General features: G+C 36.7%; 1 pseudogene; it reads left to right on the plus strand.

The window, feature by feature from the left end:
- The first annotated feature begins 203 nt into the window (after nt 1-203).
- LOC102849038 overlaps nt 204-22,222 on the plus strand; it is a 168,978-nt pseudogene continuing 146,959 nt past the window's right edge.

A 22,222-nucleotide genomic window follows, 5' to 3' on the forward strand; every position in this document is an offset into this window, starting at 1 on the left:
GCTTTACTTGCATATAAGGTCTTTATGAAACATTTTTTTCCCCTTAAGTTTTAAATTATCTCATAAGTATGTGAAAGCTGGACAGTGAATGAAGAAGACTGATGAAGAATTTGTGCCTTTGGATTTATTGTGATACCAAATGATATTGAATATACAATGTATTAAGAGATAAACAAATCTACCTTGGGAAGAGTATAAGCCTAATGCGGCTTGGAAGTGGGGAAAGGAGACTGGATTTTAAACACATTTGCCACATCAGAAAGGATGAGTTTCTGAAGAAGGGAATTGAAAATGAAGAAGGCTCTCAAGGAGATGACTGCAACCATGACCTTATGCGTGGCCAAGGATTTGGAGGGTAGTGCAGAACTAGGCAAGTTTTCTGTGTTATACATAGTGTCTCTATGAATTGGAAGTAACTTGAAGGCAATTCACAATATATCATTCTTTCATAAAATGAGTGAGATACATGGAAGCTAGAGAGCAGTGATGTTTGATTTGAGCAGAAATATCTAGCACTTGGTAAGACACTAGTTGTTATTATTGAATACCACTGTGGAGTTTAAAATATAGCTAATTAATAAAACAATAAGTAGCTAAAATCACACAGGATTATCTAGAAACTTAAAGGAGATATAATTCAACAACAACAACTCATTGCAACCGAGTTGGAACAAACTCATATCTTACCTCGGTTGATTCCAACAACAGCCTACTTTTGGATTGTTGTTGTTGTTAAGTGCCGTAGAGTCATAGACGACCCATAGTAACTGTATGAATGAAATTCTTGAACACGAAACTTTCATCATTTCTCCAAGTTCATAGAATTTCTGGAGGCAAGCTTCTCCCCGCCCTTATGGATTAGCAGTGCAATTTCTTACACACCAGGTGATCTAAGAGTTAGAATGCTAGTATATATTTTGGTTTTTAAATGGATAGAAGAAAAAATTTGAACACAATTTTTCTTTTATACCGATTTACTTACAATGTTTATATACCTAGTTTTTCACACTGGATCTTTTCCATTTCCTTTTTCCACCTTTTTCCTCTACCCAGAAAATTGTGTAACCCTATGATTACCCTCTTACCCATCCTCCCCTCCCTGTTTCTCCCTTTCTCTCCTTGGATCCTTAAACATGTTTTACTAGCTATCTTCTATTGCTACAATATTGGTTTTATCCTGTATTTGTCCTTATGAGTCTGAGATAGTTTATTTAGCATAATGCTCTCCAGTCTCTCCCAAGTTAGGTAGAGATTTTAAAAAATCATTGCTCCTGCATCCTGCATTACAATACTGAAAATTTAAACATTCCCCCTACCCAAATACAATGAGGATTCAGTGAAGTCAAAGAAAAGAAACACATTTTAACCTTGGTTGTTGTTATGGGCCATCAAGTCATATGCAACTCATAGCTACCTTAGTAAAGCAGCTCTGAAGCCAACCCCGTCCTGATCCATTCTCACTGATGCAGAAACATCTACCACGATTGCCCCAGTTACTTTTTCAATACATCTCATCCGGAGTCATCTTCTCCTGTAATGTCACTTCACCCTTGCAAGCACGATGCCATTCTCCAAAGACTGGTTCCTACTGGCCGTTTGCCCAAAATATATGAGACAGAGCTTCAAAATCTTTGCCTCCTACCAGTCAGATCTGATTTGACGGTACACGCACACAAAATAAAAAAAAAAAAAAATCTTTGCCTCCAAGGAGAAACTTGATTACACTCTCTCCAAGATATACCTATTTATTTTCTTGGAAGTCGACTGTTGTTGTTCTAAGTGTTGTTTTGTAGGTGACCCTGTGAATGATAGACCTGAACACTTGTATGACTCATAATTTCTCAAGGTTCATAAGGTTTCCAGAGGTAAGCTATTTTGGAAGTGGATGCCACTCCTGTTTCCAAGCTTGTTTTAATCGGGGAGCTCTACGAAACACTGTCCACCATGGGTAACCATTAACGCATTTGACACATTAATTTCACAGTGTTCAGCTTCCCAGCAGCCATGAGTTACCTCTGTGCAGCATGTGGACATACCAGGGCTATATGACCTAGAAGAATGATTGACCAAGACCAAAATCAGGCCTGAGGGCCACGGATTAAAGTCATCCACCTTTGTCTTGGTAGCAGGAAATCTCCCTTCTGATGAGATCTTCTTTAAAAAAAATTATTTATTTTGTTCTTGTTGGGAATATTATACAGAAAATGTACATTCATTTGAAGGTTTCTACATATAACAACAACAAAAAAGCAATTCAATGGAAGAGGCTTTCAACAAAATCAAATCCTAATGTCTTAAGGAACATGACTTTATATTTTTATTTTATTTGATCTGGATCCACTTAATATTTGAAAGATAGCTGAGTTCCATGTTAAATAATAAATAATTAAAATAGTTAGAACTTGAATGGAACTAGAATTTGAATAAACAGAAAAGGAAGAAGTAAATTTTTTCAAGCAGAGCTCATTGAAGCAAAGATGAGTATTGAGTTGGCAATGTTCATGAGTAATATTAATTTCATAAAAAGAAGCTGCATAATATCTAATATTTAAAAATAGAACAAATGGGAGTAAACAATACTGTTTCTCTGTCTAATTGTTCTAGGCTATTAACTGGGATGGACAAGTTATAGTTATTATCGAGTATTGATGCCTTTGAACTGTGGTGCTGGAGAAGAGTATTGAATGTCCATGGACTGCCAAGAAAACAAACAGATTCATCCTAGAGAGGGTTAAAACACGCTACTCCTTGGAGGCAAGGATTCTGGGGCTTCGTCTGGCAAACTTTGGGCATATTGTAAGGAGATACCCATCCTTGGAGAAGGACATCATGCTTGGGAGGGTGGAAGGACAGCTCAGGAGTGGAAGGCCCTCTATGAGGTGGATTGATTCAGTGACTGGGGTAATCAGGATGGGAGTGTCAGAGATAGTGCGATTGGCACAGGACAGAGCAGAGTTTAGGGCTGTTGTACATAGGGTCGCTATGAGACGCAAGTGATTCGACGGCACATAACAACAACAACAGCAATAAAAACATACATTTTATTTTACTTTCACAACTGTATTTTATATATCACAACCAAATGATAGTTTTAAAGTTGAAATTGCTCTTCCTATCTGTTTACTACCATTCCAAGGCCTTAAGTATCACATAGGTTAATTTTAAATTATTAATTAGACTTATTAAGCCTTTCAGATGTCATATAAATATGGATACTGAGATTTCATCTAAATCTGGACACTGTAACTCTTCTGCTTCAGTTTTGAACTCTGCCTCCTTTGCACTATGTGCTCCTGCAATGTATTCCTTTCAACTGCCAAACTTACTTATCTGTAGATTTCCTCTCTTCAATTATTCAATATTTTTTTATTCTGCCACTCTTACTCATTTCCTCTATTTTCTTGGCTAGCTCCCACACATTTTTCAATACTACTTTAGGTGTTATTTATTCTGGGTAGGCTTTTCTGACCCCTACACAGCTGCATGGGTCACTCTTCTCGCATTCTAAGATAATTGTCTATCTTTTCCCCTACTAGACTTTAAACTCTGTCTCTTGCTTCCTTATTGCATTAGGGTTTATATGTAGGAAATTTAAGATTAGAAAGGTTAACTCAGTTGAACTAGTTCATACAGCTAATAAGAGGCTGCATCTAGTCCTTTCACAGCTTTAACATATATATCCATGTATATCACTACTAAAAGCTCTTCTAGCCTATACAATTTTTCTTCTGTTTCTAACACTTTCCATGCTTTGTTACACATTTCACAGATATATTTTTTGCATTGTGTTATTTAATCATAATTGAAGCAAAAAAAGTTCAACTTAATGTTAAAGTTAAATATTATTTTTGATAAAAACTATAATTAAAATATGCATATCTTCCTGCTGTTTTGAAATCATTTGTCATCTTCTATATAAACAACTTTCTCTATATAAATATTATAAATTTAATTTTTCTAATAAAACTGAAAATGTACCATATATATAGAAAGTATTTAAAATTATTTTCTAAATTTTAAAGTTGAAAGATCTTTTTCTATTTTATTCAAACTACTTCTGTTGTAAATTTGTTTCTTATTTTTTCCAATATAATAGTATTAATTTCAGAATAAATATATCATTAACTTCTGACAAATTTTTCCATTCTTTTTATATGTGTACATAACAATTGAGGACCTGAAGTGCTTGCTGCAGAAGGTCAAGGACTTCAGCCTTCAATATGAATTGAAGCTCAACATCAAGAAAACAAAAATTCTCACCACTGGGCCAATTGGCAGCATCAGTATGGATGGTGAATAAATTGAGATAGTTAACAGTTTTAGTTACTTGGTTCCACAGTCAACACTCTTGGTAACAGCAGCCAGGAAATCAGGAGATTAATTGCATTGGTAAGTCAGCTGTGAGGGACCTCTCAAGAGTACTGAAGTGCAATGACGTCAGACTGGAGACTAAGGTGCGCCTGATCCAGGGTACAGTCTTTGCAATTACGTGCTATGCATCAGAGAATTGGATGGTGAATAGGGATGATAGAAAGAGAATTGATGCCTTTGAATTGCGGTGCTGGAGAAGAGTATTGAATATACCATGGACTGTTAGGAGAACAAACAGGTTTGTCCTGGAGAGGGTGAAGCCAGAATGCTCCCTGGAGTCAAGGATTTGAAGCTTCATCTGACATACTTTACGCTTGTTGCAAGGAGGGACTGGTCCTTGGAGAGGGACATCATATTTGGGAAAGTGGAGGGACATGGGAGGAAGACCCTCGATGAAATGGATCAATTCTGTTTGTGGAGTGGTGGGAATGAGTGTGTTAGAGATGGCAAGGTTGGCACAGGATAGAATGGTGTTTAGGGCTCTTATGCATAGGGTCACTATAAGTCGCAAGCGACTCGATGGCACTTAACAACAACAAACAACAACAACAATTACTATATAGTTATTTAATGTAATCAAGCATTTTACTATCTGATATTATTTATGGTCTTCACAATTATTTGTTCTGCATCAGAGACCTGGACAATGACCAAGGATGATACAATAAAAATTTGTGCCTTTGAGTTGTAGCGCTAGAGGAGAATTTTGAATGTACCATGGACAGCCAAGAAAACAAACAGATCTGTTCTGGGGAGGATGAAACCAAGCTCCTCCTTAAGGCAAGGGTTTTGAGGCTCCATTGATCATGCTTTGGGAATGTAGTCAGGATAGTCAGGAGAAACCAGTCTTTGAAGAAGTATCATGCTTCTAAGAGTCGATGGACAGCACAGAAGAGGAAAACCTTGTTAGCTGGAGTAACAATAAATGGAGTAGTGAGGGTGGGTGTGTCAGAGACAGTGATATTGGTTCCAGATAGAACTGGGTTCAGAGCTATTGTGCATAAGGTCATATGAGTCATAATCCACTCAACCACTCATTTAAAAACAACAGTTATTTATGAGAAATCTTACTGCTTTACTGGGTCTAAATATATTTTGATTTACTAATTCCAAACTCTTTTATTTTACTAGGTCCAAAAATTTTTAACAGATTACACATCTCTCCAGTCCTGGTAGACCTGCCATAGATGTCCAACAAATTTGGACAAAAGCTCTTAGTTCCATAGGAGATTGGGGTATTTATGCAGTCAATAAGGGTCTATGTTGTTGTTGAGTACCGTCCAGTTGGAATCAACCCACAGCTGACCCTACAGAGGATTTTCAGAGGCAGTTAATCAAATGGGAAGAGATTGCCCATCATAAATCCATTAAAATGCAATCTCCTCAGAGTGCTGGGAGGGGATTAATCCTCTCCCAGGCTAAACTCATGCTCTATAGCAAACTCTACTATTTTAAATTTTATTTTATTATTTTTCATGCGTGTACAGGAGGAGAGTGCTCCTCCTTCTCCAGCAGTGCATTTGGTGGATTCGAACCATGTACCTCTGGGATTGCAGTGCAGCTTCTTACCACTAGGCCACCAGAGTCTCCAAACTTTACTATTTTAAACAAGCGTTTTTCAGGGCAAATATTTCCTTTAATATATCTAATTTATAACAAGATGAAGGTTGGAATAACATACTTTATAAATCTATAATATCCATACTCACAATATATCATAACATTACTCCATATTGTTGTTATTTTTGTTAGGTGTCATTGAGTAGAGTACAATTCATAATGACCCTATGAACAAAAGAGCTGAACCCTATTCTATCCTGTGCCATCCTCACACTTTCTGACATACAAGAGCCTACTGCAGCAGTCACTTTGTCAATACACCTAGTTGAGGGTCTCCCTGTTCACCAACCCTCCACCCTTTCCAGAATCATGTCTTTCTTCAAGAAATAGTCCCTACTAGCAACGTGCCCAAAGTATGTGAGGTGAAGGCTCATCATTCTAGCCTCCAAGGAGTACTCTGGCTGCACCCTTTATAATACATTTCTGTTCTCTTAGCTGTCCATGGGATGTTCAGTTGTCTTCTCCAACACCACAACTCAAAGGCATCAATTCTTTTTCTGCCTTCCTCATTCATGGTCCAGTTCTCAAATCTATAGCAAGTAACCAGAAAGAGCATAGTCTGAATCAGATGCACCTTGTCCTCAAACTGACATCATTACTCCTCAATAATTTGGAGGGGTCTCTAACTGCAGATTTTCCCAGTGCAGTGTGCCTCCTTATTTCCTGACTGTTAGAACCAAGGCTGATAATTGTAGATCCAAGCAAAATGAAGCTCTTAGCAGTTCTAATGTCCTCTTCATCTATCATGATGTTGTCTATAAGCCAGTGGTAAGAATCTCTGTTTTGGGGACTTTGATATGTCATCTATACCAAAGGCTGTATTTCTTTGCAACAGGATCTTCTGCAAAAAGTGCATCAAGTCCTCTTCACTTTCAGCAAGTAAGATTGTGTCATCTACATAATTCAGGATATTGTGAGTGTCCCTCCAATCCTGATACCATACTCCTCTTATACTTAATAAAAAACCTTAATAATCTTTATGACATATCCACTCATTTTTACAATATATCTTAACATTACTATATGGAAGAAAAAGCAGCAATATTCATAAAGTTAAATCAACAAACACCTAACATATAAACTTTTCAAAGAATTCTCAGCTTCAGCTTTGTTCTCTACACTTAAATTATTTCATCAATATGCATATTGCCTCAGGGGTCTATGCTTTGTCTCAAGCCCAAACAACTGAAGTTTTCTTTTGTTGTTTTTTGGTTTTTTTATTGGTTTTTTTTTTGTTTTGTTTTGCTTTTTTCTATGTTAGCAGCAAAAGTAGACATTTTAACTGCACTTCCCAAACTCCTAATTTTTTACTCTTACAAAATTCTACACTTTCATGAATCTGGAGTTGTTGTAAAGAAATCAACTTCTGACACCAACTGTAAAATTAGAAAGGGCCATGGGAAGATGGCCATATTTGACCTTTACCAATTCCACAAAGAAGAAGGGTCCCTGTCAAGAACATCAACAACATAAAAGCAATTGTCATCAGATCAAATATGTCCCACGTGCTTCCATACATATTTAGTCATCCCAAAACCAATCTTACTGCTTCACTGGATCAAAAATACGTTGTGATAGCTCACAGACCACATAGAACCACATCAGTAAAGTCAAAAGACTATATAATTCAGACTAGTAACAGAATATAATCATTCCGTTAGGCCAGCTGCTAACATATTCTCACAGGCACCTAAACCTCATGGCTTTAGGCTCTCCATATTGCTGGTTATGACTCCACTCCGCCGAGATGTTCAACAAAATTGGACAAAGCCTCTTTGCTCTGGTTACATTCTGTACAGGGTGGGAGTCACAAGATCAACTTTATCTCTAGTCTTCTGCTTTGGCCTGGAATGCTGTTGTTCTAAGTCTAGCTCACTGAAGGATCTATTCCAGAAGGATTTGTACTGCATGTCTGCTTCTTGTTTGCTGGATGTGATATTTGAATCTACCTCTGAGTGTGCTCAATTAAGTGGCAAGATGAGTTTCTCCCCTTATTATAGGCTAACACACCCTATCAACATATTCCTACCCATCCACATGATAAAGTAAAATTTAATTGCTGGAAAGCCATTTTTAACAATAAACCTTAAAACCACACAACAACAGAATACAAGTCCAAAGGTTTCAATGGAAAATTCTACCAAACTAAGACATGACCTGGTATCAGTTCTACTCACATTCTATCAAAATATAGAAAAAGATGGAATACCCCTCAATTGACTCTCTTAAGCAAACATAACATTGACACATTAGACAGGCAAAGAAGCAAAGACATCATCACATGACAAAAAAACCCACAACAACAACATTAAAAAAAAAGAAACAACCCCACAAACCACAAAAGCAAAAACAAAGAACACCAAACAACAACAAAACAGAACAAAAAACTCAAATCACAAGGAACAAAAAACCTTATAGGCCAATATTTATTCCTCATGAATATAGATATTGAAATTACCAACAAAACAGAAGCCAATATAATCTAACAAAAAAAACCCAACCCTCCCCCCCTTCCCACTAATCCGAAAAAGCATTCATCATGAATAAGGGGGATTCAATCATTTATGCAGGATAGCTGAATTCAGGGAATACATTAATGGTGATCTGTGAGTATATATATATATATAAACAACCACATGTCCACATGTTCATATTGTCCAGAAAAGTAACTTGGTAAAATGAAATGTCATCTTGATAAAAACCAACCAACCAACCACATTTAATAAAATAAGAATAGAAGGGACAGTATTTAACATAATTAAACACACACACACACACACACACACACACACACACACACACAAAATCAATGACCTACATTAGTCTTAATAGTGTTGGTTGTTGTTATGTACCCTTGATATAATTCATAGCTGATCCTTTAACAAGTTTCAAAGGGACTGAATCATACAGGAGGCGATTGCCCATCTTTCTCTCAAGGAGTATCTGAGAAAAATTAAACTGCCTGCCTTTAGGCTGGCAACATAACTCATGACCACTACACAAGCAATGGTTGTTAGTTTCAGAGAAGACAAATTGAATTAAATATCAATGGAGAGATACTGGATTTATTCCCCTTGTAAACAAGAACCAGACAGAAATTCCCTTTTCATCACTTTTATTTTGTATAGGAAAATGTGGCTATAACAATGGGTTATTGTTTGTTGTTATTGTTGTTTTTATATGCCATTGGGTCAAGTAGTAATCATAGCAACTCTATGAACAACAGATCTAAACCCTATTGTACTCTGTGCCATTCTCACAATATCTGACATATTCTAGTTCATTGTTGCAGCCACTGTGTTAATTTACCCAGTTGAAAATCTTCCTCTATATCAATCCTTTAACTTTTCAAGTGTGATGTCCCTTACCAAGGAATAGACTCTCCTAAGAACATATACAACATATGTGAAATTAAGTTTTATCAACATTTGCCTCCATAGAACACTCTAAATACACCTTCTCCAAGATGTGTCTGTTTGTTCTTTTAGTAGTCCATGGAATATTCATTACTCTTCTCCAATACCAGACTTCAAAGTCATCTATTCTTCTTCTGTCATAATTATTCATTGTCCAGGTCTCAAATACTTAGCAAGTGGTTGAAAAGAAAATGGCTTGAATCAGACACACCTTAGTCCTCAAATGACATAATTGCTCATAAATGAATTAGAGAGGTCTCTTATTGCAGACTTTCCTACTAAAATATGTCTTCTGATATCTTGACTGCTGATACCATGAGTGTGGATTGTGGACCCAACTAATATAAAATTATTGGCCATTTTAGTCTTTTTTCCTTATATCATGATGTTGCCTATTGTCACTGGTGAGAATATTTTTTCTCTTGATGTTGATCTTCTGCAGCAAGTGCTTCAAGTCCTCCTCTGTTTTAGAAGGCAAATCTGTGTCATCTGCATAACGTAGGTTATGAATGAGTTGTCCTACAATTCTATGTCACATTCTTCTTCATAGTGTCATAGAAATAAAAGGTGTTCAAATAGGCAAAGAGAAAGAAATGCTATCTCTATTTGACGTTTATATGCTACTATATATGGAGCGAAAGATTCTCACCACTGGGCTGATTGGCAGCATCATAATGGATGGTGAAGAGATTGAGATTGTTCGCAGTTTTGGTTTGCTTGGCTCCACAGTCAACACTCTTGGCACCAGCAGCCAGGAAATTAAAAGACGTATTGCAATGGAAAAGGCTGCAGTTAGAGACCTCTCTAAAGTACCTAAGTGCAAAGATGTCAGTCTGGAGACTAAGGTGTGCCTCTTACATGCCATGGTCTTTTCAACCATTTGCTATGCATTAGAGATCTGGACAATGAATAGGGATGATAGGAAAATTGATGCCTTTGAGCTGTGGTGTTGGAGAAGAGTGTTGAATATACCATGGACTGCTAAGAAAACGAACAGGTTTGTCCTGGAAATGGCTAAAGCAGGCTGCTCCTTGGAGGCCAGGATTCTGAATATTTGTCTGACATACTTTGGATATGTTGCAAGGTGGGATCAGTCCTTGGAGAGGGACATCATGCTTGGGAGGGTGGAGGGACAGCAAAGGAAAGGAAGACCCTGATTGATTCCGTGACTGGGGTAATGAGGGTAGGTGTGTTGGAGATAGTGAGATTGACACAGGACAGAGCAAAGTTTAGGGCTGTTGAACATAGGGTCACTGTGAGTCACAGGCGACTCGACAGTACATATACAGCAAACAACATATAAGGAGCTCTGGTGGCCTAGTGAGTTGGTGCGCTTGCTGCCAACAAAAGGTACCTATCTGAATCCACCAGTTGCTCCACAGCAGAAATATGAGCCATCCTCTTCTGTGGAATGTGTAATTGTGGTTGTTGTGTACTATCAAATTAGAACTGACCAATAGCTAACCTTCCAGTGGATTTTCAGAGTGCGGGAACAAAGGAGATTAAGGACCATCCGGAGTAGCAGCTTGTGGATTTGTACCAGATGCTTTGTGCCTTTGGGATTGCAACATGGTTTATTACAACGAGCCCACACTAGCAGCAAGTAGCTACTCACAGACTGTGAAAACCCACTGGAAGGTCAGCTAAGAGTCAGTTCTGACTGGATGGCAATTAATTGTGTTTGTTGTTTGATTATATATATATATATATATATATATATATATATATATATATATAATTCCCAGCAAGGATCTAGCTGAACAATGTAACAAAATAGGAGAATACAAGAGTAATATATATAAAATCAGAGCAATATACTACAATAGCATAGATTTAAGAAGATGAAACAAAAAAAATAAAATTAGAAGTTATCACTTACAACAGCTATCCAAAACATGACAAATCTTGAAGTATAATCTAACCAGAGATACACAAGATATATTTAAAGACAACTACACAGCACTACCATAAGAAGTCAAAATAGGACTACTTAAACAGAAGTATTTAACAATGAGGTCAAGTGTATCAGAGACTGTGGGGATAGCAAAGAATAGGGCAGGGTTTAGATCTGTTCTTCATATAGTCATTATGAATTATTGGAAAGGAAAATTAGAAGCATGAGGACAGCCAAGTCCCACTTCTTCAAGCTTCACAAAGGAGAAATTTCCTTATCAATCTCATCCACAACATAAAATTGATCCCTAAAAGGTTAGACATAGTTCTCTGCACTCCTGCATGTATTTCTACTAATCACTCAGCCCAATGTCATTGAAAACGACCAACAGGCATTACAGAATCTGTTTTTCTAGTACAACTGTGGGCTTTATCTGGAATATAAGTATGGAGGTGACGGAGACAAGGATATTATGAAGTGAAAATCTAAGTTTAGGCAACAACAGTCCCAAGCCAGATTAAAAGCAAGACACAATACCTTTGTAGATTTGATAACTTCTCAGTGAATAAGTGAAAGTCCAGGTTCAGCCCAGCAACCCAACAGAAGTCTCTGGTTTCCTCAATTGTGCAGTGAGCTTAGTCTCAAAGCAATCACAAAACACCTCTCTCTTCAATTATCCAGCAAGTAAACTTTTATGTTTGGTTCTTTCTCCAGGAGTCCATCTAACTATGTCTCACAACTTTGTTTCTACAGTTTTGTTAACTCTCTCTCTCTCTCTTATGTAAGTCTCACAGCTATTCACTATGCAGCAAATGCTAATCAATGGTGAACCATGTGTCTGCAATTGAGGCAGCTGCCAACCATACCCCCTGATGAGCTAAGTGTGGTAGGTGAAGCCTCAGTGTTCATTTTACTTACATGTTTTCATCTGGCCATGTGGTAAGTTTAAGGCAATGTATAGAAGAATAATAAGTCCTAATACCACAGTAGTCAATTCTACAACACCTAGCAATAACCCTCTACTCATGGGTAAGAAATATTAATATTGTGAAAATTGTTTTGTGTAAGAATATATATATATAAAATCTGCTTATTATGAATTAATAAATCATTATAATTGCTGAAAAAGGATTATGAAATATGTTTGCTATGAAGAATATCGTAATGAGTTTGATACTTAAGGAACAATTGTGAAAGATATACTAGCAGTTTAACATGTCTAAATGGGCCTCTGAGGCTGAGAGCTCCACTCATCACAGCAAGTGTAAAGCCTTGATAAAGGAATGTAACTGACAACGACTTGCTGTAGAACTATCAACCTCAACATGTATGAACTCTGTTAAGGAAATGTAACTTGTTATAGCCCACATTACTAAGAAAGTGTAACTTGTAAAACTTAAAATAAAAAAATATGTTTAAGAACTTGCTATATTATATGTTAAAATTAAAGATATGTTAAAACTACTGTTGTGTGTGAGAATTAAGAATATGTTAGAAACTTACTATATGTGTAAGAATAAATAATATGTTTAAGAACTTGCTGCATTATATTTAAGTTAGAAATTATGTTAAGAATATATTGTAAAAATGTACTGAAAAGTTATTATGTCCAATTAGGTCTCTTAAAGGCCTAGGGTCCCCTGATCACAACAGGTGCAGACCCTTGATAAGGAGATATGACTGGTTAATGCCATGTTGCCAATGATGGAACATGATTGGTCAAACCTATCATTTTGGGACTAATGCAATTGGTTGGAAACTCAAAGTTGAATGTCATTGGTTGAATATAATGTAGCATCTAGTATCCAAGCTAAGGGTATTTATACCCCAGAGACCTCAACCTGAAACTCTCTCCACTTCAACCGGGAACACTGAGCTAAACACTGAATACCCAAAGGTCTTTTCAGAGTAGAAGACTTAAGGGCTCTTCTCAGAGCTGAAGACTCAAAGGCTCTTTTCAGAGCAAAGAACTCTAGCCTACACTGATGTACACGAGCTACCAAGAAAGTGGAGGATTCTGCCCACACCTATGCACCCTGGCTATGTTGAATTGCTGAACTAGCTGAGAACCCCTGGTTACATCAACCTGCTAAACTAGTGGAGACCCCCCTCCAATTGCACCAATGACCATGAGAGGTAAAGGAAGACAATGAATTGGGATCCCAGGGTGAGTGAGTGTTCTCCACTGTTGATGAATCAACATGTGATGAAGTAATGAATTGCAATGTAGATAAACTGCAATTAACTGTTTAATGCTTACTATGAATTAATGAATCAATACGTTGTGATGAATTTATAAATTGCAATGTAGATAAATTGCAGTTAACTGTTTAATGCTTGTTATGAATCAACAAATCAACATTTGGTGATGAATTTATTAATTTAAATGTAGGTAAATTGTAATTGTTGTTATGAATTAATAAAATGTAATTGGCTTTTGTAATATGTCTATGAGTAATTAATTAATGCTCAAGGCTCATGACAGAAAATGCTATCAAAATCAATCTGCAGATAGAACACAACCTCTCTTTCTACCCTCTTGTTTTCTTTAAATACATGAAAAAAGAAACTAAAGAACATTCACACAATGGGGAAATGTAAAATACTTAAGAACAAGAAATAATTTAATAAAAACAACTTATTGTGGATGCATCTAGCAGATACCATGATGAAACAAAAAAAATCAGTTACAGAATAACAAATAATGTATAATATGACTAGGCAGCTCTGGTGGTCTACTGACAAGAAGCTGCACTGCAATTCTTTGAAAAGCTAAAGAAAGAGTTACACATTGAAAATCATTGTTGAATGTTTACAAAGGGGAGGGAATTAGAAGGAAAGTAAAATACATAGATAAATAATTGACAAATATTAAATTTAGAAAAGACAGAAGCAATAATTCAACAATTGAATAATCTGCACAATGTCAATAAATTAAGAGAAAAATGGAGGACTAAAGGAAATCAGAATTATAGGGAGAAAATTGGAAATGTACACTTATTTTGTGGGTACTGATAATAAAGTTATAAAACAAAATGTGTATGGATGACTAAAAATTTACTTTTTAGGCTATTACTCAAATAACTATAAAATTATGTTTAAAAAAGACACAAAGGCAATCACTAATTAGTTTTTAAAACAATGAGAATAATCAAAGCACTACCATAGAAGGAGAACAAGGAATGAAACCTTAACCTTCCTGATCTCAACATCTGCTACCCAGTTCCGATAAGCAAACTGGTGCACTGAAACACACACACACAGAGATTGTTTTTATGTGCCATTCAGTTCAGTATGACTCATAGTGACACTATGAACAACAAATCTGAACTCTGTTCTATCTTGTGTCATACTCACAATCTCTGATACAGATGAGCTCTTTGCTACAGTTGCTGTTACAAGTAAGGTTCTTTCTCTCTTTTGCAGTCCCTTCACTCTCCCAAGCATGTTGTCTTTCTCCAAGCAAAAACCATTGCTTTCAACATGTTCAAAGTATGTGAGCTGGAGCTTTATAATTTTTGCTTCCAAGGAGCACTTTGGCTGCACCTTCTCCAAGACTTATCTATGGGATATTCAGTATTCTTTTTCAATAACAGGCCTCAAAAATATCAACTCTTCCGTAATCTTTTTTGAATGGCCAGTTCTCAGTAGCAAGACAAGTGTTTGAAAAGACCATGACCTAAATCAGGCATACTTAATACTCAAACTAACATAATTGCTCCTCAATAATTTGGAAAGGTCCTTCCCTGTAGTCTTTCCCAATGCAACTTCTCTCTTGATTCCCTGACTGCTGGGGCCAAGGGTATTGATTATGGATCCAAGTAAGATAAAGTTGTTGGCAGTTCCAATCTTTTATCTATCTATAATGATGTTGCCTATCAGTCCAATGATCAGAATTTTTACTTTCCTGATGTTGAAGTGCAGCCCTAGAGCAATGTAATTTGAGATCTTCAAAACAAATCTACCTACTTTAGACAGCTGATTTTTAACAAGGATTTCATGGGATTAAAAAATATTTAACATGAAAATAGAGAAAAAATAGATAAACTAATGATTTAAACTAATATGTCTGCATTTGCAAACAATATAGAAATGGCATGCACACTTGGTACATGCTAACATGCCTGTGTGTTAACATGCTACCTAGCATGTAATTCAATCCTTGCCTGAAAGGATAAAACTGACGAGGATATGAAACAGAATTTTGTTAAAAGATTGCTGTTTCCTAAAATATTAAGAAGATCTGATTAGATAGGGAAATTATATTTGTATCTATTTGACAAGGATAAATGTATATTTATAACCATAAAATGATTTGTATAAAAGTAGTCAAAGAACAAGTGCCTACACAAGAGTGTAAACAATAAACATAATGCAGAGGATTACACAAATCAAAGGCAAGTGAAAGCTGCATTACAAGTACTAAGTTAATGAACTCTCTTGTCCTTGGTTTTAGTCCTAGGTCCATGATCCACCTGTTGTTGTTGTTATGTGCCGAGTCATTTGCAACTCATAGCAACCCTATGTACAAGAGCCCTAAATGCTGTTCTATCCTGTGCCAACCTTGCTGTCTCAAAAAAATTGATTCCCACTACTCCACTCACAGAATCGATCCATCTCATCAACGGTCTTCCTTTCCTGTGCCGTCCCTCCACTCTCCCAAACATGATATCCCTCCTTGCAACATGCCCAAAGTATGTCATATGAAGCTTCAGAATCCTTGACTCCAGGGAACATTCTAGCTTCACCCTTTCCAGGACAAACCTGTTTGTTTTCCTAGCAGTCCATAGTATATTCAACACTCTTCTCCAGCACTACAACTCAAAGGCATCAATTCTCTTTCTATCATCCCTATTCACTGTCCAACTCTCCGATGCATAGCACATAATTGCAAAGACTATAGCAACACTCTTAGCCCCAGTAGCCAGGAAATTAAAAAAACATATTGTGATAAGAAAGGCTGCTGTTAGGGACCTCTCTAAAGTACTCAAGAGCAATGGTGCCTCTCTGGAGACTAAGGTGCACCTGATACAGGCCATGGTCTTTGCAATCACTTGTTATGCACCAGAGAGTTGGACAATGACTAGGGAGGATAGAAGGAGAATTGACGCCTTTGAGCTGTGATACTAGAGAAGAGTATTGAATGTACCATGGACTGCCAAGAAAACAAACAGATTCATCCTGGAGAGGGTTAAAACAGGCTATTCCTTGGAGGAAAAGATTCTGGGGCTTCGTCTGACATACTGTGGACATGTTGTAAGGAGGGACAGGTCATTGGAGAGGGACATCATGCTTGGGAGGGTGGAGGAACAGCACAGGAGGAGAAGACCCTCTATGAGGTGGATTGATTCAGTGACTAGGGTAATCGGAATGGGTGTGTCAGAGGCAGTGCAATTGGCACAGGATAGAGCAGGGTTTAGGGCTGTTGTACATAGGGTCTCTATGAGTTGCAAACGACTGGATGGCTCATAACAATGACAACAATAGCCTGGATCAGGCGCACCTTAGTCTCCAGCCTGACGTCGTTGCACTTCAGTACTCTTGAGAGGTCCATCACAGCAGACTTTCCCAATGCAATTTGTCTCCTGATTTCCTGGCTGCTGTTACCAAGAGTGTTGACTGTAGAACCAAGTAAACTAAAACTGTTAACTATCTAAATCTATTCACCATCCATATTGATGCTGCCAATTAGCCCAGTGGTGAGAATCTTTGTTTTCTTGATATTGAGCTTCAATCCATATTGAATACTGCAGTCCTTGACTTTCTGCAGCAAGCGCTTCAGGTCCTCCTCAGTTTCAGCAAGCAGGGTTGTGTCATCTGCATAACACAAGTTGTTGATGATTCTTACACCAATCCTGATGCCACATTCCTCCTCGTACAGCCCAGCGTCTTGGATGATCTGTTCTGCATACAGATTGAAAAGGTATGGAGACAAAAATACATCCCTGACGGACCCCCTTTTTTATTTAGAACCATCCCTGCTCTGTTCTGAATACTGCCTCTGGGTCCAAGTATAGGTTTCACATTAGCACAATCAAATATTCTGGGATTCCCCTTCTCCTCTGAGTCAATAACTTGATGATCCACCTAGAGTTGGTTTTTGTGTATGGAGTGAGGTGTAGATCTTCCTTGAGTCTTCTGGAGATAGTTTTCCAACGTTGCCAACACCATTTGTTTAAAAGGCTGTCATTTCCCCACTTAACTGTTTTCATCTCTTTGTTAAAGGCCAGTAGATCATAGGTAGATGGGCTGATTTCTGGAATCTCACTTCTATTCCATTTATCTATGTGTCTGTCATTGTACCAGTACCATGCTGTCTTAACCACCATGGCAGTGTATTAGGATTTGAAATCAGGAAGTGAGATGCCTCCTACCTTTTTTCTATTTTTAAGGAGTGCTTTGCTGATTCGGGGTTTATTTCCATTCCAAATGAAACTGGAGATTGCCTTTTCCATCTCGTTGAAGAATGGGATTGGTATTTGTATTGGGATTGCATTGAACATGCAAATTGCCTTTGGTAGTATTGCAATTTTCACAATATTTTGTCTTCCTATCCATGAGCAAGGGATATTCTTCCACTTCTCCAGGTCTCTTTTTGTTCCTTGTAGTATAATGTTTTGTAATTTTCTTTGAACAGACCCTTTGTAGTTCTGATTTTATTTACTCTCAAGTATTTAAAACAAAAGCTTAGAAGAACTCTAGAAGTCCTAACCCACAACAGAAACAGTCTTCCAAGCATCCTGAAAAAAATCTACAACTAGGAGAAGATAAAATAGATGAATGGGACCTTCTAAGAATCAAATCCCTATGCACATTCAAAAACTTCTCCAAGAGGGTAAAAAGGGAAGACACAGAGTGGGGGAAAATATTTAACAATGACATGTCAGATAAGGGACTTACATGTAGAATTTATAAAATATTTGAGCACCACAACATGATAAATGTAAACAATCCAATTGAAAAATGGGCAAAGAATATGAACAGACACTTTAAAAAATAAGACATTCAGATTGCCAACAAGCACATGAAGAAATGTTCAAAATCCCTAGCTCTAAGAAAGATGCAATCAAGACAACTGAGATATCATGTCACCCCAGTAAGAATAGCAAAATTTAACAGAGTAGTAAACAACAAGTGCTAGTGATGTTGCAGAAAAACTGGAACACTTATTCACTATTAGTGGGAGTGTAAAATGGTGCAACCAATATAGAAGGTCGTATGGTGCTTTCTCAAAACGTTGCACACAGAAATATCATTTGACCCAGCAATTCCTCTATTGGGAACATACCCTAAATAAAACATAACTGTCACCCAGGCAGATACATGCGCACCCATGTTTATTATGGCTTTGTTCACAGTAGCAAAGAATTGGAAACAACCCAAGTGCCCAACAATAAACAAATGGATAGAGAAGCTGTGCTATATTCACAGAATGGAAAACTATGCTGCATTGAAAAACAAGGAACTCATGCAATATTATTCAAAATGGTTGACCCTGAAGGACATTATGCTGAGTGAAATATCTCAGTCACAAAAAGACAAGTAGTATATAGAGCCACTGTTGTAGAATGGGACTGACATCAGGGTTGGGGAGAGACTGAGAAAAATTAGATAAATTATGTATACTGCATTGAAACAGATGAGGGAAAGAACAGTTTAAAAGTGATATATGATTGGGTATTATGATCATGACAAGAGTCCAGAATAAAGGCTGCCTAGTGGAGTGTGCTGGGCAGGGATGGGGAGGGTTGTGGGGGGATTGTATACCAATGAAATAATTTTCTTTTACTTTTCAAATAGAAGAGAAACTAGGGGGAGGGGTGGGCAGGGAGAAAAATGCAATAATGAATGAATGGAAATTTGAAATCTCTGCAAACATTCACTAAAATTAATAAAATAAAATTAAAAAAAAAACAAGTACTAAGTTAAGTTTTATCAATAAGTAATTACATTGATCTCCACAGATATTAAATAGGTTAACAAAATAGAAACAATAATATAAGGACAGGAAGGGAATGTAAATATTAAGAAGTCTCCAATTATCTTACTGGAGCAATGTTGTGCTTTTTTTTAATTGAAATAGAATAACATAAACAGAGGAAGGACAGCATAGGGACAGTCATATACAATCTCTACTCACTCCACAAAGAGATACTGTCCCCATCATCAACATTTGCAAAACAAAATAAATTCCCTTAAGCTCAGACATGTCCACCACCTACCTATTCCTCTTTTTATTAATTCCAGCATGAATATTACTGCTCCTTTGGGTCTGAAATCCATTGCAACAGCTCACAGAGCACACAAAACTATATGAAAATTATCATGCGTATAAGTTTAGGGGAGAATTACACTAGAATACTTAAAATAGAAATTCTAATTTTTATAAACATTTTTATGTGTTGTAGTAAAACAGATATTTAGGTTTCACTTTTGAGTTTTTTTATTTTATTTTTAAGTTTTGCATTTTCTTTTTCACTATTCCATTCAAAATTAGAAATTCAACCTTGAAGTCCACCATATATTGCATGACGTATAGTTACAAATGAAGGTTCACTATGTATGCTTTTCACTAACTGTGTGTTAATGTTGACTAACAACATTGTAAATTAGTGTGTCTTCCAATGAGATTCTTGTTCCTATTGTCAGTTCTTGTAATCTTACCTTAATGTGAATATAAAAACTACTGATAATTTCAATAAGCTATCACTAAGCAGCAAACTAAACACAAAGGGTGGTTTCCATTTTCTGTAGTTGACAGATCTATCTCCCCTTCTTGTTTCCTGCTAAATTTGATTTATCTGTATAACAATTAAATTAAGCATAAATGAAAATTAACTATATTTTGACAATGAAAACCCAATTTTAGTGCGTTATTGATGTTGTTATGGGCCATCAAGCCACCTGTAACCCATAGTGACTCTGTGTACAACAGCCCTAAACCCTTCTCTATCCTGTGCCAATCTTATTGTCTCTGACACACCCACCCTAGTACCCCAGTCACTGAATCAATCCATTTCATCAAGGGTCTTCCTCCCTTGTGCTGTCATCCCTCCACCCTCCCAAGCGTAACATCCCTCTCCAAGGACTGTTCCTTCCTTGCAACATATCCAAAGTATGTCAGACCAAGCTTCAGAATACTTGCCTCCAAGGATCAGCCTGGTCTCACCCTCTTTAGAACAAATCTGTTTGTTCTTCTAGCAGTCCATGGTATATTCAGTACTCTTTTCCAATACCACAGCTCAAAGGCATCAATTCTCCTTCATGCCTTGGGGATTGCACTGCTGCTACTTGCCACTAGGCCACCAGAGCTCTCAATTTTAGTGCACAAATGTAAGTATGTCTTTACATTCTAAAATAACAGTGAAAAGAAAAGAGTATGATTAGAACGAAGTCATTGTTTCATATCTTTCATTAAGCAAAGGACTTAATAACAAAGGTGAATATGTATCTTCCTTGTTTTCTTTTACAATGACGATGCATTGCCTTAGGTTATGTCATAATGAGGTTTTTTTGTCATTATTAATAATAGTTTATTCAAAATATTTTTAGTGTATTGACAGATGTATCAAAGAAATCATGAAATATTTACCAATGTCTAAATTGAATAAATAAAGTAACTTTGGTTTTTAAGCTAAAATTCCTTCTCATAGTGAACCTGAGTGTGTCTGAAATGCAGTATGAGGACACAGTAAAACCTCTGAAAACATTCTATTATGCTGACAAAATGGAACAACAGCAGTAGGTTGTTGAGCTCCATTTCTATGGCACATCTCTTATTATAGTAACAGTTACAAAGCATATGGTAAACCAGTAGGTCTGCCTTTAAATACACTAGTTACACCAAGTGTAGTTAATAAAACAATGTTATTTCCCACTGTTTCTCACTTAAAGCTTCATGGAAGCTTCCACCTTTAGTAGAAGGTTTAGAATAATCTATGTCCACAGATTCTTTTTGACATTTAAAGATATTGTACAGCTACTTAACCAAGTCCAATTTAAACAGTATATATGCTATTTGTCAATTAACTAGAAATAGATTAAGAAAACAAAACCTAAAAAAATTGTGGATAAATGAGTAAATAAAGTAGTCATAAGACATACTGTCAAATATTTTTTCATTGTCTATTTTATTCTGTCTGTGTCATTCTTATTAAAATAGTATCCTATTTCTTATATACTAGGGTCATATGTAAGCCATAACTTTCAAGGGGCAACGACAATGTTAATAAAAGAGCATTGTTAGAGCTGAGTAATAGCTTCATGCTTTCTATTAAGCAAATAGCTTTGACAAGTAAAGGTTCATTTATAAGTTCAATGTCTTCCTCTAAAAAGATGATGTATAGGTTTATTTTATGTCATAGATTGATTTGCATCCCCACAAAAATACATAGCAACATTGGCTGAAGCATGGAGATAAAAGGAGGAAGAAGCAAACAGATAAAAGTGGTCCAAAAATGAAACATTGTCTTTCATCTTGGTATCTCTGCTGGGAATTCCTAGAAATAAAAATTCCTTGACACAAAAGTCACAAAAGGACAAATATTACATGATGCCACTGTTGTAGAATGGGACTGTCCTTGGGGTTGGGGAGAGACTGAGTAAGAGGGGTTCGATAATGTATACTGCACTGAAACAGAGGAGGGAGAAAACTGTTTAAAAGAGATATATAACTGGGTATTTCTGTCATCACAGGAGACTAGAGCGAGAGCTACATGGTGGAGGGGACCTGGGGGAGGGTTTGTAAAACAATGAAAGAATCTTTTCTTTTACTTTTCCATAATTTTTGACTCATGTACTTGTAACTTGTTAGTCAAATTTGTGTCTTCTAGGTTGCAACACCCCCATGATACATCTTCAAGGATATGAACATGTACGGCCAAGCACAATCAATAAGAGTGCTTCTAAATTCCAAAATCAA

The sequence above is a fragment of the Elephantulus edwardii genome, unplaced genomic scaffold (assembly GCF_000299155.1).
Source record: "Elephantulus edwardii isolate Elephantulus edwardi_28Jun2011 unplaced genomic scaffold, EleEdw1.0 scaffold00036, whole genome shotgun sequence".
NCBI classification, from domain to species: domain Eukaryota; kingdom Metazoa; phylum Chordata; class Mammalia; order Macroscelidea; family Macroscelididae; genus Elephantulus; species Elephantulus edwardii.